This window comes from Phasianus colchicus, chromosome 24 (genome assembly GCF_987193195.1).
Source record: "Phasianus colchicus chromosome 24, bPhaCol1.hap1.1, whole genome shotgun sequence".
Classification (NCBI taxonomy): domain Eukaryota; kingdom Metazoa; phylum Chordata; class Aves; order Galliformes; family Phasianidae; genus Phasianus; species Phasianus colchicus.
In genome coordinates, this window is record NC_143459.1 from 2,295,001 (window position 1) to 2,315,851 (window position 20,851).

The 20,851-nt window shown below is 49.9% G+C and overlaps 1 long non-coding RNA gene across 2 annotated transcripts; it reads right to left on the bottom strand.

The window, feature by feature from the left end:
- Positions 1-3,252: 3,252 nt before the first annotated feature.
- LOC149915118 (uncharacterized) lies at positions 3,253-20,640 on the bottom strand. 2 transcript variants are annotated; one of them, XR_016459721.1, is made up of 4 exons: positions 20,553-20,640; positions 14,006-14,041; positions 11,689-11,838; positions 3,253-11,112 (listed from the first exon to the last, which is right to left on the bottom strand). It is a non-coding gene; the product is annotated as an uncharacterized LOC149915118 (long non-coding RNA). The 2 variants fall into 2 exon arrangements; XR_016459720.1 differs by having other exon boundaries at positions 3,253-11,838.
- Between the last annotated feature and the right edge of the window lie 211 nt (positions 20,641-20,851).

A 20,851-nucleotide genomic window follows, 5' to 3' on the forward strand; every position in this document is an offset into this window, starting at 1 on the left:
CCAGCACCTCACCGCTCTCTGTAAAGATTCCTTACAAACTGGGATGAAATATGGATGCTCCTGGGCTGCGGGGTCTCAAGCTGCCCAACATTTGGGATGCCACCTAATGATAAGTCTTAATTCACAGCACCATTGAAGAAGTGCCTGGCTCTGCTCAGCACAGGGACATCACCTGGTCTATCTGCAGAGTTACTTCGTGAATGCATGTGCTTTAGCAGAGTTTTATTCAGAAAGGGTTAATTTGTGCCCTCTTCTCCACTAAGCACAGTAGCACAATCAATCTCACAAGAGCGGCTTGGCTTTCCCCTCTTTTCTCCAGCAGTCACTTCTTGGCTTTTAATAAATTATTCAGCTTTCCTAAATATGCATGGGGGTCTCATTAACAACTAATTTTGCTTATTTAAAACAACTGCATAATCAGGCCGCTATAGTGTTTCGCCTTTCTTATAGCATTGAATTATTCATGTGCTGGGAATCTGCATATAAATCTATTGATTCTTAAAAGGACACATTTTTCACAGCCTGGGCAAAAAAAAAAAAAGAAAGAAAAAGAAACCAGGGTTATTTTGGTTTTGAACATTTTGGCCCAAATTCCCCATTTAAAAAGTCATATGGTGTTTTCCTGAGAACAGAGGGCAGGCAAACCCATAGCATCATCGAATGCACCTGGAATTCCTGAGTGCAGCAAAACCAGGGCTTTCCACATGGCAATTAATCACTTGCACAGTCTTGACTTACAGCCCTTCCCCAGAGCACTGTTGCTGGACTAATGTTGCAGCATGCATTGTACACTGACTTCTGGGTGCCTTTAGGTGCTGCCAATTGATCCACAAAGAACACCTGGGCAAGGAAGGGACATCTTGCAAGGGTGTGTGAAGCCATCAGTACCACTGGATTAAATCCAGGCTTATCCCACAACAAAAGCATGAAGAAAAATACACAGATACAGGTTCAAAAAGGAACATGCAGCAAAGCACGCAGTCAGCATTCAGGTGTGCTCAGCCACCACTATTAAGGAACACAGGGCATTTAACACCCCACACACCCCCACACATGCACACCTATTGTTTCCTGTACTGGCTTGCTGCATTTTGTCTCATTCCGCAGATTTGCATACAGAGCTCCATCCCACACCCACAGATCTCTGAGGAGCTGGTCCCATTCTGCTTAGGCATACAGCACAGCAGAGTAATTCCTGCCTAAAGGGACCTCTGGAGGTTTGTAGCCCAACATCCTGCTCAGAGCATGGTCAGCAATGCGATCAGGATGGGTGCTTGCAGCTTTATCCTGCCTCATCTTGCAAAATTCTGAGGAAGGAGACTGCACAGCCTCTCTGCAACCTCTTCCAGTGCTTGGCTGCCCTTATGGTAAAAGCATTTTCCCTCATCTCCCATATGCTCTGAAATTCTCTTTTTTCAGTTTCCACTGTATCTCGTCCTCTTGCCATGCACCACAAGGGAGACCTCACATCTGACTTTTTGACCAGCTCCTCTTTCCCAAAGCACTCCTGGTTGTCCTTTCTCACCAGCCTCCAACGCCCGCCCCAACCTCAGGCTCTGAGGTCTGTGGGAAAAGTGGCTTTGGTGACTGACACAGCACCAGAAAAACTTCTGCACAGATCCTACCATTCTCACAAAGGGCAATTTTGGAGGATGCCCATGCTATAAAAAAGGGATTACATTGAATACTAGAAATGGAAGCATGGAGTAGTGACTATCAACTCATTATAAACGACAATAGCGTTACAAACACCTGGGCATCTCTGGGTGCTCAGTTGCTGGCAGATCACACATGCTGGTATCTAGAGGTCTGAAAAGGAGAGGAAAAGTGTCTCCGTGCTCCCCAGCTGGAGTCCTTGATTTGAATCCCAATGCAGACAGCTCCTTCCTGAAGAATGCAATGCAGAGGCAGCTCCAGAAGTGGTGAACAAAATGCTGACAAAGCCATGGCTTCTCCATGCCATGGTAATGTGGGTGTCCCCGCTGCGTTAACTGGATGGTTAATTTTCTAATTGTATTTATCACTTGAAAACTATCTGGTCGGGCTATTTTTTTCTTCTTCTTCTTCTGTTTGTGTAGGTGGGGACCAGTTTGCTAAGCTTTAATTTGTCTCCTTCCTCTTTCATGATTAAAAAAACACAGTAGGCAGAGGAGGAACATGTATGTTTGTTGTTTTGTTTTGTTTTGATATACGTAACACAACAGAGTCCTGAGATCTCCCTTTCTTTCCTTCCCAGTTGGTCTGCCTGCATAACTGGCCAGCTGCCTATCCACCTCGTTGGCTGCAGGGTATCACTCAGAAATAACTGACATGTGGAACGGTCCAAGGACTTGTTCCAAACTTCATCCCAATGGATGGGCTGCAATGGGCTGCAGCTGTCAGTCAGGGCTTACCCAGGAAGGCCCAGGCAGTGACAGCCACCAGTGAAGGAGTCTGAAGAGGAAGACGTGCTTTGCAGAAAGCATACAGTAGATTGCTATTAACCACACCTATCCCAGACATATAGATGAAGACAGTGATGTGCTGGGCTTGGGTGAGGGGATGGGCATGGTGCTTGCTGCCTGTTCAAGGCCTGAGTTCCATGGAAGTGCCAGCATGCTGTGCCACAGCAAGGTCACCTTGGAGCTGGCAGCGTTACGCTGGTTATAATGCACTACTGTGAGTCATTCGTGGCTCTGCCAGATCTCCTCACATAGCACTTGGAGAAGGTAATTGCACTCAGGGTGACCTCCAGAAACCAAGGCACCAAGGAAAGGGTTCTTTCAGGCTGTTTTTGGATGTCTTCTCAGTGATCCAAAATCCAAAGGACACACAACCAAAATCCCACAGTTCGAAGACTTGCACAGATGCTGAACTTTGCAACACAGGAGCAGCTGTACTGACAGGGGGTCATACAGTGCAGCTGAACACTTGCTCTCAGGAGGTAATTTTATACAGAAAGCAGCCCTGAAACAGCAGCTTATGGGAAGCATAAGCATGGACACAGACAATAGGAAGGAAAAGAAAGTGTTTCAAACCTGGATGCTGAGGAAGTTCTTTGCAGTGTGGCAAGGGTGATTTGGTTGTTGTTAAAGAAGCAGGTCTGTCCTCTTGTTTGGGAAATAGGTAGAAGAAGATCTGGGAGTTCAAATGAAAACCATCTGAAAGGCATCAGTGCTCAGGTAGGGTCACTAAGCAGAGCTCTGTCCTTGTGTGGGACAGATCATATCTCACTCCAGGAGTCACAGTCCTGTGTGGAAAAAAGCCTCTGTGCAAAAAAGCCCCATTCACTACCTGCAGATTGGAATCTACCTCCCATGGCCCCGTTCCACCTTGAAAGGAAAGGACAGAGGTACGAGCATGGTGGGTTCACACAGAGCACACTGCTGGCTGGCACAGACAGGATGAGGAACATACCTCCAAAAATCAACTCTGCTTAATTGCGTGGGGCAGCTCTGTTGGATTCAGCACTGCTCCAGGTACCTCCTGCAAAAATGTAGAGCTTTCCTTCTGTGTAAGGTCAGCTCTTGTCGCAGTTTCTGTGCCTTTGCCTGTTCCTCTGTTACAGCCCCCTGCACTTTATGAGAGCTAACTGCATTCAGTGATTGCAGTGCAGAACTGGTAACCAGAGAAGGGGCCATCCTCAACCTGTTGTTGGGTGGGAATGAGATAGTCCCCTTCCTCCTGTACACTTCCATTTCCCCTGCTGGTAAATGGAGATGTTCTATTTACCCACGTTCATAAGTATCGTTTTGCAGCTGAGGTTAGTGCTGAATTCCATGTGACTGCACTAATATCTCAAGCAGTCCTTGGCTCCTGCTCAGTGCTTGCCTTTTCCAAGCACTTCACAGGTCAATTGCAAGCAACACGTGCATCGAGAAGCTTACACTGAGGGTATCAGAGCACAGCTCGTTCTTGTAATAGCTCTTCATCCCCTGAGACAAACACAGCACCCAAGATGAGGACATCTCTGAGTCTTTCATCCAGCCTTTATCATGGGATCATAGAATCATTAAGATTGGAAAGACCAATAAGATCATACAGTCCATCCATCAGCCCATGCCTGTCAATGCTGTAGACCACATCACTCAGTGTGACGTCCACCCTTCCCTTGAACACCTCCAGGGACAGTGACTCCACCACCTCCCTGGGCAGCCTCTCCCAATACCTCACTCCTCTTTCACAGAACAATTTTTTTTCCTAATATCCAACCTAATATCCAATCTGTTGTACCACCACTATCACACTAGCATATCACAGCATCTTCCAGGTCTGCTCTTCAGACCCAGGTGACTGATGACACTGATGACCTGGCAGAGCCCAGCACACATGTACCCATACCGCACCAACCCATGGCTTGGTACAACCAGAAGGATGGTGCAAAGGCAATGTCATGAGAACAAATCTGCCGAGAGGTTGTCAGCTGTTTCCATCTCTGCTGCATGTGTCTGAGCAGCTCCCTGCTGGGCCCAGTGGACCAGTACCCACCAGTACCATCTGCTCACACCCTGCTGCCTGCCTGCATCCACCACTGCCCTCTCTGCCCTCCCCATGGAAACTGGGAGGGGCAGGGAACGTCTGGATTCCTTAAGAAGCTGAGATGCTCATCTAGACAGCATTAATCACAATGTTTAACATCTGATTATAGGTTCTCCGGGTTTCCACTGTATATTTAGAGCTGAAAAACCTTGCTAATTGCATCCATGTTTCCATAGCTCAGATATGAACTCACATTCTAGTGATGGCGGAACCATTCTGTGCATTCCAGACCATCTCGTGATGTTACCCATCTACCATCCATTTATGGGCACCTAGAGAGTGCTGAGAGGAGGAGCTGGTTGTTCCCCACCAACCTCACCCACTGCTTACAACAGCATATCCCAAGAACAGCCTCAAGCAGTCAAGGACAAGGAGAATCTCCTTGAGATAGTGGAAGAACAGACATCAGTTGCAAAGCTGAACTTATGGGGCCAACGGGTGGAGGATGTAAGTGGCTGGGATGTGAGCAGTGTGGCTCTGGGCCTGGAAGGGCACACCAAGCAGAATCCAAGAGAAGGGAACATCCCTGTTTCTGCATTAATCCCAACACTCTTCCAGGACCTGCAAACCCAGGACTTGAAACACCTGCCTGTGAATTAGACATCTACTATCTCTGCTGCTGCTTCCCCCAGCCAAATTAGGAGTTGTGAAACCCAGGAAAAGAGCCCACAGTACGTGTTGTAAGGTCACCCATTTTCTCCTGCACATCCTCCCCCAGTGTTTGCCAAAGGGACAGGTCCAACTGGACACGAGGCACCTGCTCCTTCCCAGAAGCGGGTGTGAGCAGTGCCAACACACCCTACCCAAACACAGACAGGAGATCTCCCTGCTTCCCTGCAGCCATGGTGGGGACAGGAGGGCTGTGCCCATGGGATGTGTTTGTAGGAACTCTGTTCCACCATGCCAACGAGCAATGAGCTGAGCCCAAGAACCTGAGGGCAGGAAGCACCCTGGCATTGGGCTAATGCCTGTCATTGCTAAAATCACCTGGAGAGGCTTTTTCCATGGATTATGCCTGTTCTGGCCATAGGAGAGTTGGAAGACTCCTTCTGCCTTGTCACATCTGATGCACAACTGCTAATCAGCCTAATGGAAACAGCAGCAAAATGGGGAAGCAAAGCTTGCAGACACAAAGCAATGCCTAAGAGTTTTGGTACTCTCTGCTTGGCAGCATGGTCCTATCAGGAGGTCAGAGCAGCCATATCATGGTGAACCCTCTGCAGGCTGCCCTACAGATGGACCCACAGCAGCCCTACAACTCCTCGCTCTGCGGGCAGCACCAGAGCTGCCAAGTCTCTTCAGACACCACTGGAAGGGAGGGAGGATTGTGGTGTTCATCTCAAGGAGCGTGATCCTCTGTGGTTCTGGACCTGCAGCAACTTGGAAGCCAGCTCAACACAGAGCCAGTGGAGGCAGTCAAGGCAGGCTGGATGTGGCTCTGGGCAGCCTGGTCTGGTGGTTGGCAACCCTGCAAATAGCAGGGGGGTTGGAACTAGATGATCATTGTGGTCCTTTTCAACCCAGGCCATTCTATGGTTCTGTGATTCTATAATATACCCAAAATATGGTAGAAATGGGACCACTCCTCACTGCTCCCTGCCCTGCTTGGACAAGAGAAACCCTACTGAATCCTTGCTCATTCTCCTGTTGTCCTTGTGCTCAGACTGTGTGCTCTGTGCACACAGTGACATTTGCATCAGCTCATTATCTGCAGCTGCTTAGGGCTGGCCCCAGGAGAGTCTAGAAGGCTCTGGCTTTGCAAACTAAAATCATCCTTCCCACCACACAAGGGATTCAGCCCCTCTGAGATGACCTGGGGATGAATCTCCACCACTGGGCTAAGCAGTGTTTGTGGGCAGGTAGGAATGCAAAGCAATGGTGGTTGATGTGGGCCCAGAAATTTTGCAATATGGGTTGATGGCTGGACTAGATGATCTTAGAGGTCTTTTCCAATCTTACTGATTCTGTGCTTCTATGCTTCTAAGTAGCATGGTCCAAGCTGGGCGTTGGGTTCATCAGCATGGGGACCATGCAATGGGGCAAAACCCAGCCCCTGGGCAGGCCTTGGGCACAGCACATGGTCTTTAAATATCCCAAATGCACCCAGCATGGGGACAGACAGATCTGCCACCAGCAGACAGAGCACTTTGGTTTCTGTAGAGCATGGAGAGGAATCAATATGTAACAAGGACAAGTTCAGCCCTGACGACTGGGTGGAGGAAAGAGAAGGAATTATCACACAAAAAGGGTTTTTTTTTTTCTTTCTTGGCCTCTGTGTGTGCCCCTGTTATGTCTTTGTTTTGGTTATGTGGATGCAGGGGACATCGGGTCCTGCATCTCTGCTTTCATTGCCTGGGGAGATGGCCCTGGATGTACAAGAGCAGGAAGAAGGGGCCCAGGACGTGCCTCATGCTGAAAACCCACTCATCTCCTCTCTGGCCCTGTCCTGATACTAATGCAGCCTTTGGGTAACCCAGAGTTGTTTTGCATCCACCTTCCATTGACTCACCAGGCATGCCATGCCATGCCATGCCATGCCATGCCATGCCAGCTCGTGCCTGGCTGTCCCCCATTAGCCTTTGATCCCAATGGCTGCTAGGTCATGTCACCAGTGGCTCAGCTTCTGTCCATGCTCCCATCTAGTTCCCAAGGGCTTCTTCCTTCTTCTGCCCTGCCAGTAATCCAGGTGGCCATGCAGTCCCCCTACTGGGGTCACAGGGGACAATCAGGTCCCCCCCATCACAGCACCTTCTCCCAGCCATGATCCCCCACCATGAGCATTAAACTCCTGCCTTGTGACAGCCTGTTCACACTCACTCCTACCACAGTTTCACACTGTCTTGTTAGCTAACAGCACAGGAGATGTTGCTTTGTATTCCAAATTGCAGGATGCTTGCTAAGCAAGGTACCACAAGGACCTCTGTGGCCTTGGGAGGATCTGGATGAGTCTTCACCTGACTGTTGTGTATCTACAAGCTCATTCTCTAGCTAGTCCCAAGGGTTTTCCTTTCCTTTAAGGGGAATTATCACATTTGCCTGTGTTTGCTACTAGCATCAGAATGAAACTTTTCAAATTCCATTTTAATGGGAAATTGCCCTTGAGGGACTAAAACCTTCCCTTCACAGCAGTCTCTGTCTGAGCAAGGCAAGCACTTGGAGCTCTTCCCAATGTTTACCTGGAACTGCAAGTAGCTGCCATTCAGCTGAACTGTAGGAAGTTAAGGTAGAGGTTTCACCCTTATAGAGATTTTGCCAGAACAGAAGCTGACATCCTGAGCTGGGTGGGCTCAGCCCCCTGCATATCCCCACACCCACATCACCTGCCCTGTTTATGTCATAAAATCATAGAATCACAGAATGGTTGGGTTGGAAGTGAACTCACCCAGCCCTAACCCCTGACATGGGCTGGGTGCCCCCCACCAGGTCAGGCTGCCCAGAGCCCATCCATGGCCTCAGGCACCCACAGCTCTGGGCAGCAGTGCCTCACTGCCCTCTGAGTGAAGAATTCCTCGTCCCATCTAACCTAAACCTTCCCCTGACCAGAGAGTCCCTGCAGAGGACAAAAAGTGTAGAGTCTTTGACCCTATAGATCTTAGACCTCTGCATTGCTTTGGCTTGAGGTAACTCCAGACTATCAAATTAGATGATTCAAGCTACTGCAAGTGGTTTTCTAGAGTGATAAAAGGGAAAATCCCAGTTGATCTGAATGCTGGAAAATTCAGGAGAGCATGTATTTCATCACTCACAGGACAGAGTAATTGTGAACTGAACTTACAAGATCACTGAGGAATTGGGCCAGAGCACCATGTGATTGTGACAGTGGAGAACTGTCTTCATGTGCAGCAACGGCCAGCAATGCTGTCCTACAGATAGAGAGGCCCTCACAATGTTCAGGGACTGATGAAGCAGAGTGTGATCATTGGTCAAAGAACAGAATCACAAGGTTGGAAGGTGTCAGGCATCTCCATCCAGGACAGAGCAAACTGGGACTGCCCATGAAACTGGGATGGCTGGTCAAGGAGGGGCTGTAGCCTGCTCTGATCAGTGCCCCTGCTCCCAAGCAGGGAGCAATGCCATCCTTCCCCTTTGTCCTGTAACCTTCCTCTGCCACAAATCATTGAATCATTACAATTGGGAAAGACCTCTAAGATCAGCCAGTCCAACCCCAACCCACCCCCACCATCCCCACTGCCCACGTCCCTCAGTGCCACATTCCCACCATCCTGGAACACCTCCAGGGATGGTGACCCCACCACTCCCTGGACAATGTGTGCCAATGCATTACTGCTATTTCAGAGAAGATTTTCCTAATACCCAACCTGACCATCCCCTGGTGCAACTTGAGGCCACGTGGTCTGGGTAGACCAGGCGGTCACCTGCTCACAGAAGGAGATTGGGCTGCAGGCAGTTGCCGAAGGAGCTGTGGTTCACTGCCACAGTACAGTACATCATCCTGATCTGGAAGGAGCCAGCGCCTGTGGGAGGCTAGAAGGAAAAGTCTCTTCTTGTCTCAGCCTGTGCATCCAGGGATAACACCTCTGGGGTGTGCTTGGCTGACTCAGTCTGTAATTGCAAGCTATGTCAGGGTCAGGGTGCAAGCTCCCCACAGGGCAGCAGTGAGTGGTGTAAAGGGCAGAGGAAGGATGGTGACCATGGCCGAGCAAAGGGACTGCCACCCAGTGCCATCACCTCACACAGCTGAAATTCCCTAAAGCCTGATGGAGAGACCACATTTCAAGAACGTTTTCTCAGAAATAAGGGACCTGGCAACCACAGCTAGTGCTCATCCTGCTTGTTAGAGCTGTGCCACCCCTTCTCATTCCCAATTAACACAAAGCTACAGCACTGTCCCTTCTCTCTGGGCTGCACCAGTGCTGAGTGCTGCAGAGGAGCTCTGCCTTTGTTGATGAGCCGGAAAAAAGTTGCGACGCCGATTATAGTCTGTCAGCTTCCCTAACCACTTCCAGCAATTAGATGTAAGGACCTTCTTGCTAAATTTACAGAAATTGCTTCCTTCCCTCCTGTTCCTCGGAGTAGAATCAGCAAAGCCTGATCCCAGATCTGCCCACTCGTATGGTCAGGACAAACAGTTCCCAACGCATCAGGGCCAAGCTGCAGCTCCAGCCCTGCAAGCAGGAAGGCAGCACCAAGGGCAGGAGCCACAGCGGGGTCATAAAAACCTGAGCTCAGCCCCAGCCTGTGAGATAGATGTATGAAAGCAGATCCTGTAATGGACAGTTCACCCTCTCTGCCTGCACTCTGTGTTCTCTCTCGTCGCTCTGTCCTTGGTATAACACAAACTGTACCTTTCAGTGGCAGGCACATCATTTTTTCTTCTTGCAAAGTGCCAGACAGCCCCGTGACACCGGGCAGGAGGCAGAATCTGCACCAGAGCCCTCATCTCCCCAGGGACAGCTAAACAGATATCCTGCAGAGCACTGCGATCCACACTGTGTCCTCTGTCCTCTGCATGTCTGGGAGTGAAGGAACAGAGCTTCTCAAGGCTCATTCCACTTAGCAGAAGCAGTGGAATCGATCCACCCAGAGCCTGAGCAGACAACAGTGTCTGCCCAGCTGAGGACATCCTGGACCACTCAGGCTGGAGGCCATGACTGGGATGGGCTTCTGCTCTCCATCACCTCCATCTCTGTGGTTTAGACACTCCCCAAGGTTCCCTTCCTGCAGAATCTCCCCTGGCCTGTCGTATATGCTCTCCCAAATGAAAATTTCCACCCAAATCATCTTCTTCCTGGGCCTTCTGCCACTTCTCTATTTCCCATTCTGTGGCTGATCTCCTTCTGGGGCAGGGATGAAGACCCTGCTTCCCTCTGATTTATATCAGTATGAGGAGCAGCCAGTGAAAACAGAGGTAAGAGCCCTCACCTGCTATTGCCAAGATAAGAGGACCTTAGAAAAGGACCTGTCACAGTGGCTTATAAAGCTGACACAATGGCTGTGCCAGATTTTGCAAATAGAGCTGGGCTACACCAAGACGTCATTAGGCTCAACGGGAGAGCTGGCCAAAGAGAAGACACTTAGTGGGGAGCAATTAGCTGACATGAAACAGCAGCTGAACAAGAGCTTGTAGATACAACTGGATGAGTATGGTATGCAGAACAAGCACAGACATTGCTTTCACAGGGATAATGTATCCTAAACTTGCAAGGACTGCCATCCCCTCAGCACCAATCTGAACTGTTATTTATGGAAGTAGATGTTGACGTTTTGCTTTCCAGTTATACAAAAACATTGCATTCATCCATGGGGCAGTACACGCTCTGCATCTCCAGGGTCTGCTCACCTGCACACCTGTGTGCTCTCACACGTTCAGGCTGCTTCTCATGCATTGAGCTCCATCAGAGTAAATGATGAAGCAGAAGGAGGCACTGAGCTCTCTTGCAAGAGCCACAGTGTCTGTCTGGCTCTCTCAGAGCACACGCTTAGCTGATATGAGGCTCACCTTGGAGAGAGCAGTGAAGGCTCTCTGGATCCAAACCATTCAGGGAACTCTTGAGCCAAGCAGCCATGTGAGCCCTTTGGTCAGGATGTATCTCTTGTGAACAACATTCACCTTAGCAGCCACACAGGAAGACACTAACGGGGTTGAAAAAACGAATGGAGGAGATAAGTAAGAACCAATCAGTCTCTGTTTCCCAGCCCTTGCCCACAGCCTGCCTTCCTTCTCTCCCTCCAGCACGCCTTGGCCCCACTAGACCCTGCCAGCACCCACCCCTCTCCTCCCACAGCCCCATGAGGTTCCCCTCCCCAAGGTTTGCACAGCCCTTTTGCTGTGCTCAGACCGCTCCCATTGGCTCTTGCCTGGGCTCATTAACAGGGCTCTGCTGTGATTAATGCTTCATGTTATTTCTTGACTATTGGGAAAATCACATCCTCGTTCCAAGCAGCAGGAGCCAGAAACTACAGGTTCTGCAAATACCTCATCGCATCAGCATCCCCCACACAGCATGCATCCGCATTCCCTCTTTGGATTTGCCTTGCCCTGGGAAAGCCCCTCTCATCAGAGCTGACACACATAGCAGAGGTGTGAAAAGCCACCCCTCTCTTGGCCAGCCCAGCAGTAGCTCTCAGAATTTGGTGAGTGGTGCTGCTTTGGGTCAGGGCCTGCTGTCCCATGTGGGGCTTCCTCTGATATGTCCTGCCTCTTCTTACATCACCGAGGCACTGCTTGGTGCTGGGCTGCTCTCCCCAGGAAGATGTCTGTGCTGCTCAATCGAGTTCTCTCTTGGCTCATCCTTTTTCCTGCAAGATGATGGGGAACCCAGGAGTGATCTCCCATGGGCTGTTCTTCCACTTGTGAATCTGCAAAGAAGAGATTGCAGCTGAGCCAAACAAAAATCTGCCGTATCAACAAATTGGCTTAGAGAACATTTTAATGATCACTTTAAAGCATGATTATCAGAAATCACGAGGGAAACCAGGTTGGTGTGCTTTTCCCTCTGAGTCTGAGTGTGTTTCAGTCTGAGTGCCTCCACTCAAGACCCTTTTTTCTCAGTGACAGCCAAGATTCTGCCTGGCACCTCTTGTGAATGGAGCTTCCTCTGCGACCAGAAATTGCATGAGTACCCATTTTGTTTTCACTTTGAGCCCTGGGGCTTCCCAAATGCAAAACCTCAGGCAAGTTCCTCACAAAATGACATGCAACATCAGCTTGGTGCTTCTGTCTCATTCAGGCTCTGCCTTCCACAGCGAACCACAAACGAGAGTGCAGCAGTTGAATGATGCCCCGTGGGCTGAGAGAAGTTGGACTGGAGAGCTCCTTTGCAAGGCTACACATCACCCATTGCTCAGCACAACCCAGAGCTTCCAGACCTGCCCAAAATGTAAGGGAGCAACGCAGCCATGTCCCTCATTGATGCTGTCAGATGCTCTGTCCCCAATCTGCAATGCTGCTCAACTGGGGCCATATTGTAAAGGCACAGGGAGTTTGGAAGAGTGCAAAGCCTGCCCCCGTGAGCAGTGCCCATTCTTTGTGCTCCGTGTTCAGCTCTTGGCAGTCACAGCCTAATGCTGCAAATCATCTTTATGTGACCCAAATGCATTTCCTGGTGAATAAATCCTCCCCGGTCCCATCTAGGATCACCAGGAAGGTGTGGCCCATCCGCTGGGCACAGCTCATTCCCTCCACTTCCCCAAAGGACATTTATGTTCCTACATCTCTCCCCATAGAAATAAACACAGAAATAGCTCTGGAAAGAGAGGATACCAGGACTGGAGACTGCCAAAGGAGACCTCACAGAGGGCCTGGAGGCTGGTTGGAGATTTAATGCTTCTAGATAGCCCACAGACCTTGCAGCAATCTTGGAGATCAGTGCATGAGGTGTCTGCAGGTGCCTCACCATCCCCTACCTGTGGGTCGGCCCCAGCACACCTTCCCTTCCACTATGGGAGCTCCCAGGAGCTGTGAGCAGGAGCTGGGTAGCAGAGTGACAGTGGAATGAGAGGTGGCCCTTTCCCTTCATCTCTCTTGACATTCCAGTGGGTTTGCACCCACTGGATCCACTCCAAAACTCCCTCTCCAGGCCTGTCACTGTCTGCATTAGAAAAAGCAGCACTTCAGAATATTCTCATGCAGCAGACCTTGTTCAGAAAGGAGCAACGGGACCTCACTCTCTCTGAATGCTTCTCACACTCCTCACCCTGCCCAGCATCCTGCCACATCCTCCGCACACCCTGCTTTCTAGAAACACCCAAGCTAAATCCAGTTTGATGCAGAGCAGCAGAGCTCTGCCCGAGCATCCCATCCCCAGCCCAGGAAAAGGGGTGCATGAGGAGGATCCCCCCACAGCCCCAGCACACACAGCTGCCTGCACCCACGAGGACGCCCGCTGCCTCCTTCCCCCGCTGGGGAAGCAGCTTCCTCCTTGCAGAGCTGCACAGGAAGCACTGTGGTATTTATAGCTCTCTCTGAGAGCATCTTGCACAAACCTCAGGGAAAAACCTCCATTCGGTGAAAAACAACCTCTGTTGAGAACTGCAGAACTGTACCAGGAGTGGGACATGTGCTTGGGCAGCTGGACCCACACATCCTGGGGGGGAGGTTGTAGGACCACATCCCCCAAAAGCACCAGGATCCTTTTCCAGGATTACTGTTCTGCTCCACGCTGCCTCCTCACTTGCCTCCTTCCATCTCCATCTCATGCATTCATCTGTTTGGACTACAGGAAGCCATGCAGGGGACAAAGATCCCTTCCACAAGGAATTTCAGGATGTCAAAATGGGAAACACAGAAACGTTTCAGTCTAAAACCGCTCTGAAACAGGTTTGGTTCAACTCTGAACTTTTATCTCCTGAATGAATCCTGATTCATTTGGTCTTGATTCCATAATTTCTTGGTAGATATTTTGCTGAGGCAACAGAAGTTCCAGGGAGGTATTCCCAGTCAGTTCTGGCCCCAACATAAGCCCATTTCTGAGACCAATAACATTCACTTCCAGTTCAATTCTGTCTGGCCTGGAGGCTCACTAACCCTTAGCCATGTGCTGCAATTAGCCCTCTGAGCAACCTATAAAAGACAAAAGGTGATTAATTAGCTCAGTTAATGAGAAAAATGGCCGTTGCCCATTCCTCCTGTGTCTCATGGCACAGTGGGAGAAAGATTTAATTTAAGGGCAATATATGGACTGCAAGAGGCATGGGCACAGCAGGACTCCCATGTATATTTTGAAGGGGCACAGAGCTGATTTTGGGTGTCCAGCACAAATCATTGCAGCACTGCCTATGGGAGTGCTGGTGCTGTAGAGGTGCTGCTGGTTCAGAGGGCAGCCACAACAGCTTCCCGTGTTCACATGAAATCAGAGCATGCAAAACTCCAGCAGGCCACGTCTAAGCAGTTTCTTTTCTGGAGAGCTCCAGTCTTCAACCTCATTGATGTAGGATCATAGAATGATAGAATGCTAGAATCATAGAATCACAGAAACATAGAATCATAGAATTGCCCAGGTTGGAAAAGACCGTCAAGATCATCAAGTCCAACCACAACCCAGCCACACTACCCTCACTGTAACACCCCTCCATTAAATCATGTCCCTGAGCACCACGTCCAAATGGTTTTTAAACACATCCAGGGATGGTGACTCAACCACCTTCCTGGGGAACCTACTCCAGTGCTCTACCACCCTTTCTGTAAAGAAGTTTTTCCTTATCTCCAACCTAAACCTCCCCTGGTGCAACTTGAGGCCATTTCCCCTCATCCTGTCATCAGTGAGAAGAGGCCAACCCCGCTCTGCTGCAATCACCTTTGAGGTATTTGAAGAGAGCAATAAGGTCTCCTCTCAGCCTCTTCAAATGCAGCTGTGACTGTTTTGCTGTGTGGCTGGAAGGGAAATGTATTCATGAGAGCAGCAGAGGTGAGAAAAAAAGGGGAAAGAAAAGAAAAAAGAAAGAAAGAGGAAAAGAAGAAAAAAGAAAAAAGAAGGAAAAAAGGAAAGAAAAAAGAAAAAGAAGGAAAGGGAAAGGAAAGGGAAAGGAGAGGAGAGGTAAAGAAAAGTAAAGGAAAGGGAAAGGAGAGGAGAGGTAAAGAAAGGTAAAGAAAAGGAAAGGAAAATAAAAGGAAAAGAAAAGAAAAAAGAAAAGGAAAAAAGAAGGAAAAAGGAAAAAAAGAAAATTAAAAAAAAAAAAAAAGAAAAATTCCTCAGTTGTTTTCCTACTCAGGAAAGGAATCAGGAACAAAAAGCTGACGCAAACTGAGTGGCAGCCAAGTGAACACGACTGTAACGGTTCGGTTCTTTCACAACAAGCTTTGCTCTGAGGGCAGCAGAGAAGTGTGACCCGACACACTGCAAAGGCACTGCAGGCAGTGTGGTGCACTGAGACCTGCAGCAGCACCAGCTGGATCTGCACACAGCACTTCTGGCAAGAGGGGGTTTCTATTCCTGTGCTGCAAAGTGTTCGGTCCTTGGGAGGATCCGGGTGGATGCTGAGCACTGGGGCACCTTGCCTTAAACTACTGTGCAACTCTGATATTGATGCCACAGGGCGTGTATAGGGGCTGCATGTTCCATCACCTGCCTTCAGCAGCACGGAGAGATGATGGCAAACCCCGACAGCCTTCTGCAAGGACCAGAGATCTGAGCTGCCCACAGTTATCTGCTCTGTATGGAGACTTCAGGGCCAGGCTGGATGTGGCTCTGGGCAGCCTGGTCTGGTGGTTGGCAACCCTGCACATAGCAGGGGGGTTAAAACTCGATGATCATTGTGGTCCTTTTCAACCCAGGCCATTCTGTGATTCTATGACTTCCTCCCTGGTTATTGTGAATGGTCATTGACTAAGAGTGGCCATTCATCTCTATGGGAGCACCCAGGGCTGTACACACACCTCTGGAAGCACAGAGGGAGTCCTGAGGGCTCAGCATTTCCTCTTGCTTCAGGGAAAGGAGCTAACTGATGACTAAGTCCATCTGCTTGCTCTCCACTTACCTCAACCCCTCTCCCTTTCTACCTTGTGTCAGGGGCATCAGTAAGGAAAGCTGGAAGAACGTACACCAGAAAGCATTTTAATGTATAGGCACAACGGATGAAATCCTTGTTAAAGCTCTGTATTTAAGACCTGAAATGAGTCAAGTTCCAGCATTTCATCAGAGAACATGTGAAAGGTTGTCACTGTGAAAGGATTCAAAGCTGGCATGGATTGGGCCGTTTTGCTGGGGTCATGCCTTGAAGCTGAGTAAATACAGCACGCAGCCTCATTCAGCCTGCTGCCTCTCTCCATATGTGTTGCCTGAAGGATCCTGCTTGCATTTGGGAGCTGAAGAGGAAACCCTGGAGCACAGGATGCAGCTCTCCATGAGCTGGAATCATCTGCCCCTATAAATTATTATCTCTTCATCCTCTCTGGGAAAGGCCCACGCTGAGGCTGCATCTCGAAGATAGCTGCTAACATGGGAATCTTTATGCAGGTCTCTCTGCTGGAGTCAGGCCAAGCTGCCTGTGGTTTGTGGCCCACAATAACAAACGTTACAGCAGAAGACTGTATTTGTTTAACTGCTTGTTCTGTCAATACTGTAGCTTGCAAAAGCCCGGAGTTTGCACAGCCAGAGCTGGCGACATTTCGGAAATCATCTGCTTTTGCTCCAAGAGAAGGGGCCATTTTGCTGTGAGGTGGGACTCAGGCAGGCATCACTCCTGGGCAATGATGGAGGAGTGTTTCCTTTCCAAGAGAGATGGCACTGCTCTCCTATTAGGCACCGTGCCTGGAAACTTCCAGCATAAAACCACTTCCCAGCCTGCCTGGGCCTCACTGTGCTTTCAGCAAAAACTTTTGCCCCCAAAATCTTCTCTTGGGGAAACATAAAGCTCTGTCTGTGGGAAGGTCCATCAGTCAGACAGCCCTCACCGTGGCACAGCAGTGTGAAGCAGCAGGAACCACCGGGGCACACAGCTTTGTCAGAGCGCAAACACTGACAGGTCTCAGGCAGCACTGCTACCTACAGTGATTTATTCTGCCCTGGAGGGAAGTCCTGAAGGACACACACTGCTCCAGTGCTCCCAGTTCAATGTTTGGTGCTCTCTTGCCTTGAAGGGTAAAATTTTCAATAGGAGTAGCAAGATGCAGATAGATGCTCCACAGTAGAAGCTGTGCGCCTCAATTCTATGGGCACTTCCATTTCCAACAATCCATCTGGTTTCTTGGACCACAGAAATCCATAGGCTGAACTTGGCCTCTACCTGGGATGCGAGGAGACCTTGGACACAGACAGGTCTCCAGCCTCAGAGAGACCAGCTGCCCTTGCATTGTCCTATTTTAAAGCTGAAGGTCTGTTTCCAGACAGGAAAATCTTCCCTGGGGCTGAAGGGAAGCCTCCTTCCTGCAACTGAAGCCTCTGGGTCATCTGCTGGGCTCTACAGAGAGAGCAGAGAGCCCTTCACCTTCCAGCAGCCTCCTGCCTGCCTCAGTTGTCTCCTCTCCAGGATAAACCCTACCAAACCATCAGGTTCTGCTGATGCTTTCTCATCTCAAAACACTCAACGTTTGCTCCACTTCTTTCCTGACATGCTGGGGCTTTGGGCAAATGCTCACCTAGAGCTCCACCATTCACAGCCACTCTGTTAGACCTGCTCACTGTGCCACGACCACTCTTAGCCAAACTTCATCTCTCCCATCTGTGGGGGTTCAGCATCACAGCTCTGGCTCCGCTGGCCCTGTTAGGCACAGCTCTGTCCCCCACACAGTGAAGGTACAGCAGCATCCCAAAGTCCCAGAACAGGTCTGACCCCATGGTCAACACTAGGAAGACATTCAGCACAGATTCCTGCATGCAATTCAGCTCCTGATATCTTGTTGATATTTTTCTCTGAAAAAAAACTAAGATATCTGACTGCAACTTGGTGACAAGCGCAGTGTTGCTAGTATTGTAGTACTGTAGCCCAGGGCACTGAAAGGTCCCAGGCTGCACAGGCAGAGTCAATAAGCTGCAATAAGCTGTCAATTTCTGCAGCAGCAGCTCAAACAGGCAGTTGCATCTGTGAGCTTCTTCCAGGAGGTCAGGTTCCCTCGTGAAGCTCCTGAAGGACAGATAAGCACTGCATGGGGTCAGCAGAAGCAGAGAAAGGAGGAAGCCCTGGTGTCCAGGACCCACTTCCACTGCCCCTTTTACAGCCCAGCCCCACTTTCCTTTCCTGGCTGTGAAAGCAGAGCTTTCCTTCTGGAGTGCCTTGAGCTTCTTGTGAACTAGAACTGAAGTGCTGAGCTGGGAAAGCTGCTGGTTTCAGTGCTTCTCAGAATAGCAGCTTTTTTTTTTTTAAGCCTTATATATAAACTGCTGCTGTTGGGGGTTTTCATGACAAAGACAGCGAGTCCAGGAAATCAGCAGTGGTTTCTGTTATCTGGAGCACAACCATGTGAGAGAGGGAAAAGGGTGTCACACTCCAGGAGTCTGTTCATGGAAATTAGTATCTCACTGCCTTGCCCCTTGAGAACTGGTTATTTATAACCCCTCACATCTCATCCTGCTCCTTCCTGACACCAGCTTCAAAACCTGCTCGCGCTGGTAACCCCACAGCAGCAGCAGGGGACAGTCACACCTCTACCTTCCCCCATTTCCACCCATTGCAAGGCCAAACATCTTGGTTGCAGCAGCTCAGGGGTCTCCCACCTCCTAGCATGCTTTGTCCTGCCCCTATGGGTGTCAGGGAAGCAGCACCCAGAAATCACTGTGCAAACTACAATGAAAGAAAAATATGGACTTGCTGGAGCAGTCCTGTGCAGGGCCATGGAAATGATGCAGGGAATGGAGCATCTTAGTTATGAGAAGGGCTGAGTTGGGGCCTTTCAAATCGGAGGAGAGAAAGCTGATGCAGGGACACCTGTGAGTGTCAGAGCTGCTCTTTGTGTGTCCCCCACCCTCTTTTGCAACTTTGCAGTGGACGAAGCCTTGATCTGAATGGTTTAAAGCAAGTTTCTTCTAACAGAGTGCTGTGGCCAAAGCTCTCCAGCCCACTTACGGATCAGCCAGACTTTACCACTCCTCCAAGTGGAGCATCTCAATGCAACTGCCCTGGAAGAAGCAGCAGAGTGGGCATCATGCAAGAGCAGCAAAACATTCAGCTACTCCAATTGCTGCCACCATGGGACCCCTCACCTACACTGCCTCCTCTTTTCCCATCACAAAGTGAGCCGGCTGTCCTGCCACAGCCCCCTACACACCCAAATCTCAGGGACCCAAACACTGCACAGGCAACACCTGCCGCATTCCTGAGCAGTGACACTGGCTCTCCCCATCAAAGGCTTAAAAGCATTCCCCAGTGACCAAAAAAATGGAGACTATGAAGCACACGCCAAGATCTAGATGGAGCCATGGAGCACGTGCATCGCTCATGCTATCAGCAGTGAAGGGTGATCATTCCAGGAGTGCCTGCAGAGTTTGTGTGCTCACTGTCACCTACTCCTATACCTCAAGAAGAAAACTGCATTGTTCATAGAACATTGGGAAAGGAGAGCTTAACTGGGAATGCTGGGAAAATCTATGCAACATGGATCAGCTCTTCGCATGGGGGGATCAACAGCAGATTTGTGCCCCCATGTGCTACTGTGAAAGCCTCCTGCTCATGCTCGACCTTGCCAGACCTCTCAAGTCCAAGCCCAGCATCTCTCTAGCTGGCAATCTCCAGCTTAAGTGCCCGGAAGAGAGCCCAGGGATCACTGCCCTGGCTGAAGTTTGGCTCCTGCTTGCTCATTTTCACCCTGCTTCCAGCACCACAGTGCTCCTCTCTGCTCAGTGCTCAGGGAGCTCAGCTCCCAGGATCCCAGAGCAGGGCTCTTTGAACTTCTGCCTTGGGGTTCTTCTGGACGAAGTACAGCTGGCACTTGGCTGCAAGTGCACTGATCCAAACTGGTCTCCAAAGCTGAGGGTGTATCTCATACGATAGTGTGAGCCAAACTAACGCTGCATATCCACAGTAAGAAGGAAATCTTCCCATCTCAACCCCCTTCCTTCCTGCTTACACAGTGCCATCTCCAGCACCCAGCACACCCCTCCCTGAAGCAGCAGAGAACTGCCCCAGATGATTCAGTGCCTCCAAAAATGCAGTCATGAAGCACAACCCCCCTGGCCAAACAGGTCTCCCAGGCAGGAGGTTTGCCATGAAATCTGGCTCCCGTTCTCCTTCTCTCCACCCCATCCTGTGATCCCTCCTTCTGCATCCTGCATCAAAGCAGGGACCTTCTTGTGCCCATCAACACTGATTATCCCAACTCTGCCTTTGCTGGGACCCAGACTGAGAGAACACAACGCAGAGCAGAGGACTCAAAGCACCCCACCAATGTGCACAGCACAGCCTCTCTCTGCCTGGCACTCTGCTGCTTTCACCAGCTTGTCCCTTACACAACAGATGCCTTCAGCAATCAGTGTTCCCAAAAAGGGCAATTGCATTTTAATCCCAACAACGGCAGCAGCGACTGTTTTCCCGACATCACGTGTGCCAGTAGCTCCCGTGGATTTCAGTGGATTCTGGCCAAGAATTCGCATTTTAAACTATTGCATCTTTACAGTTATTGCCAATTAATTGATAAAACTCACCTAAGCATCCAGCCCACTTTCTTCATGTAAGAAAAATATGCATCTATGTGAACACTGGCCTTCCTCTGGCTGCAAGCCTGCCTGCTTGGGGTGACCTGGGGCAGCTGGCACAAATCCACAGCACTGCTCAAATCTGCTGCCTCGGCCCTATTGGTGACATGACAAGATTGCTAAAACCCAGGTAGCAGCACGCCAGTGCTTGGTGAGAGCTGTATAACTGTGGTTCTTTTACCACAAATATCAACAGATGCATTCTTCTTTATTTTGGGGATCGGAGATGGGGCTCCCTGTAAGCACTT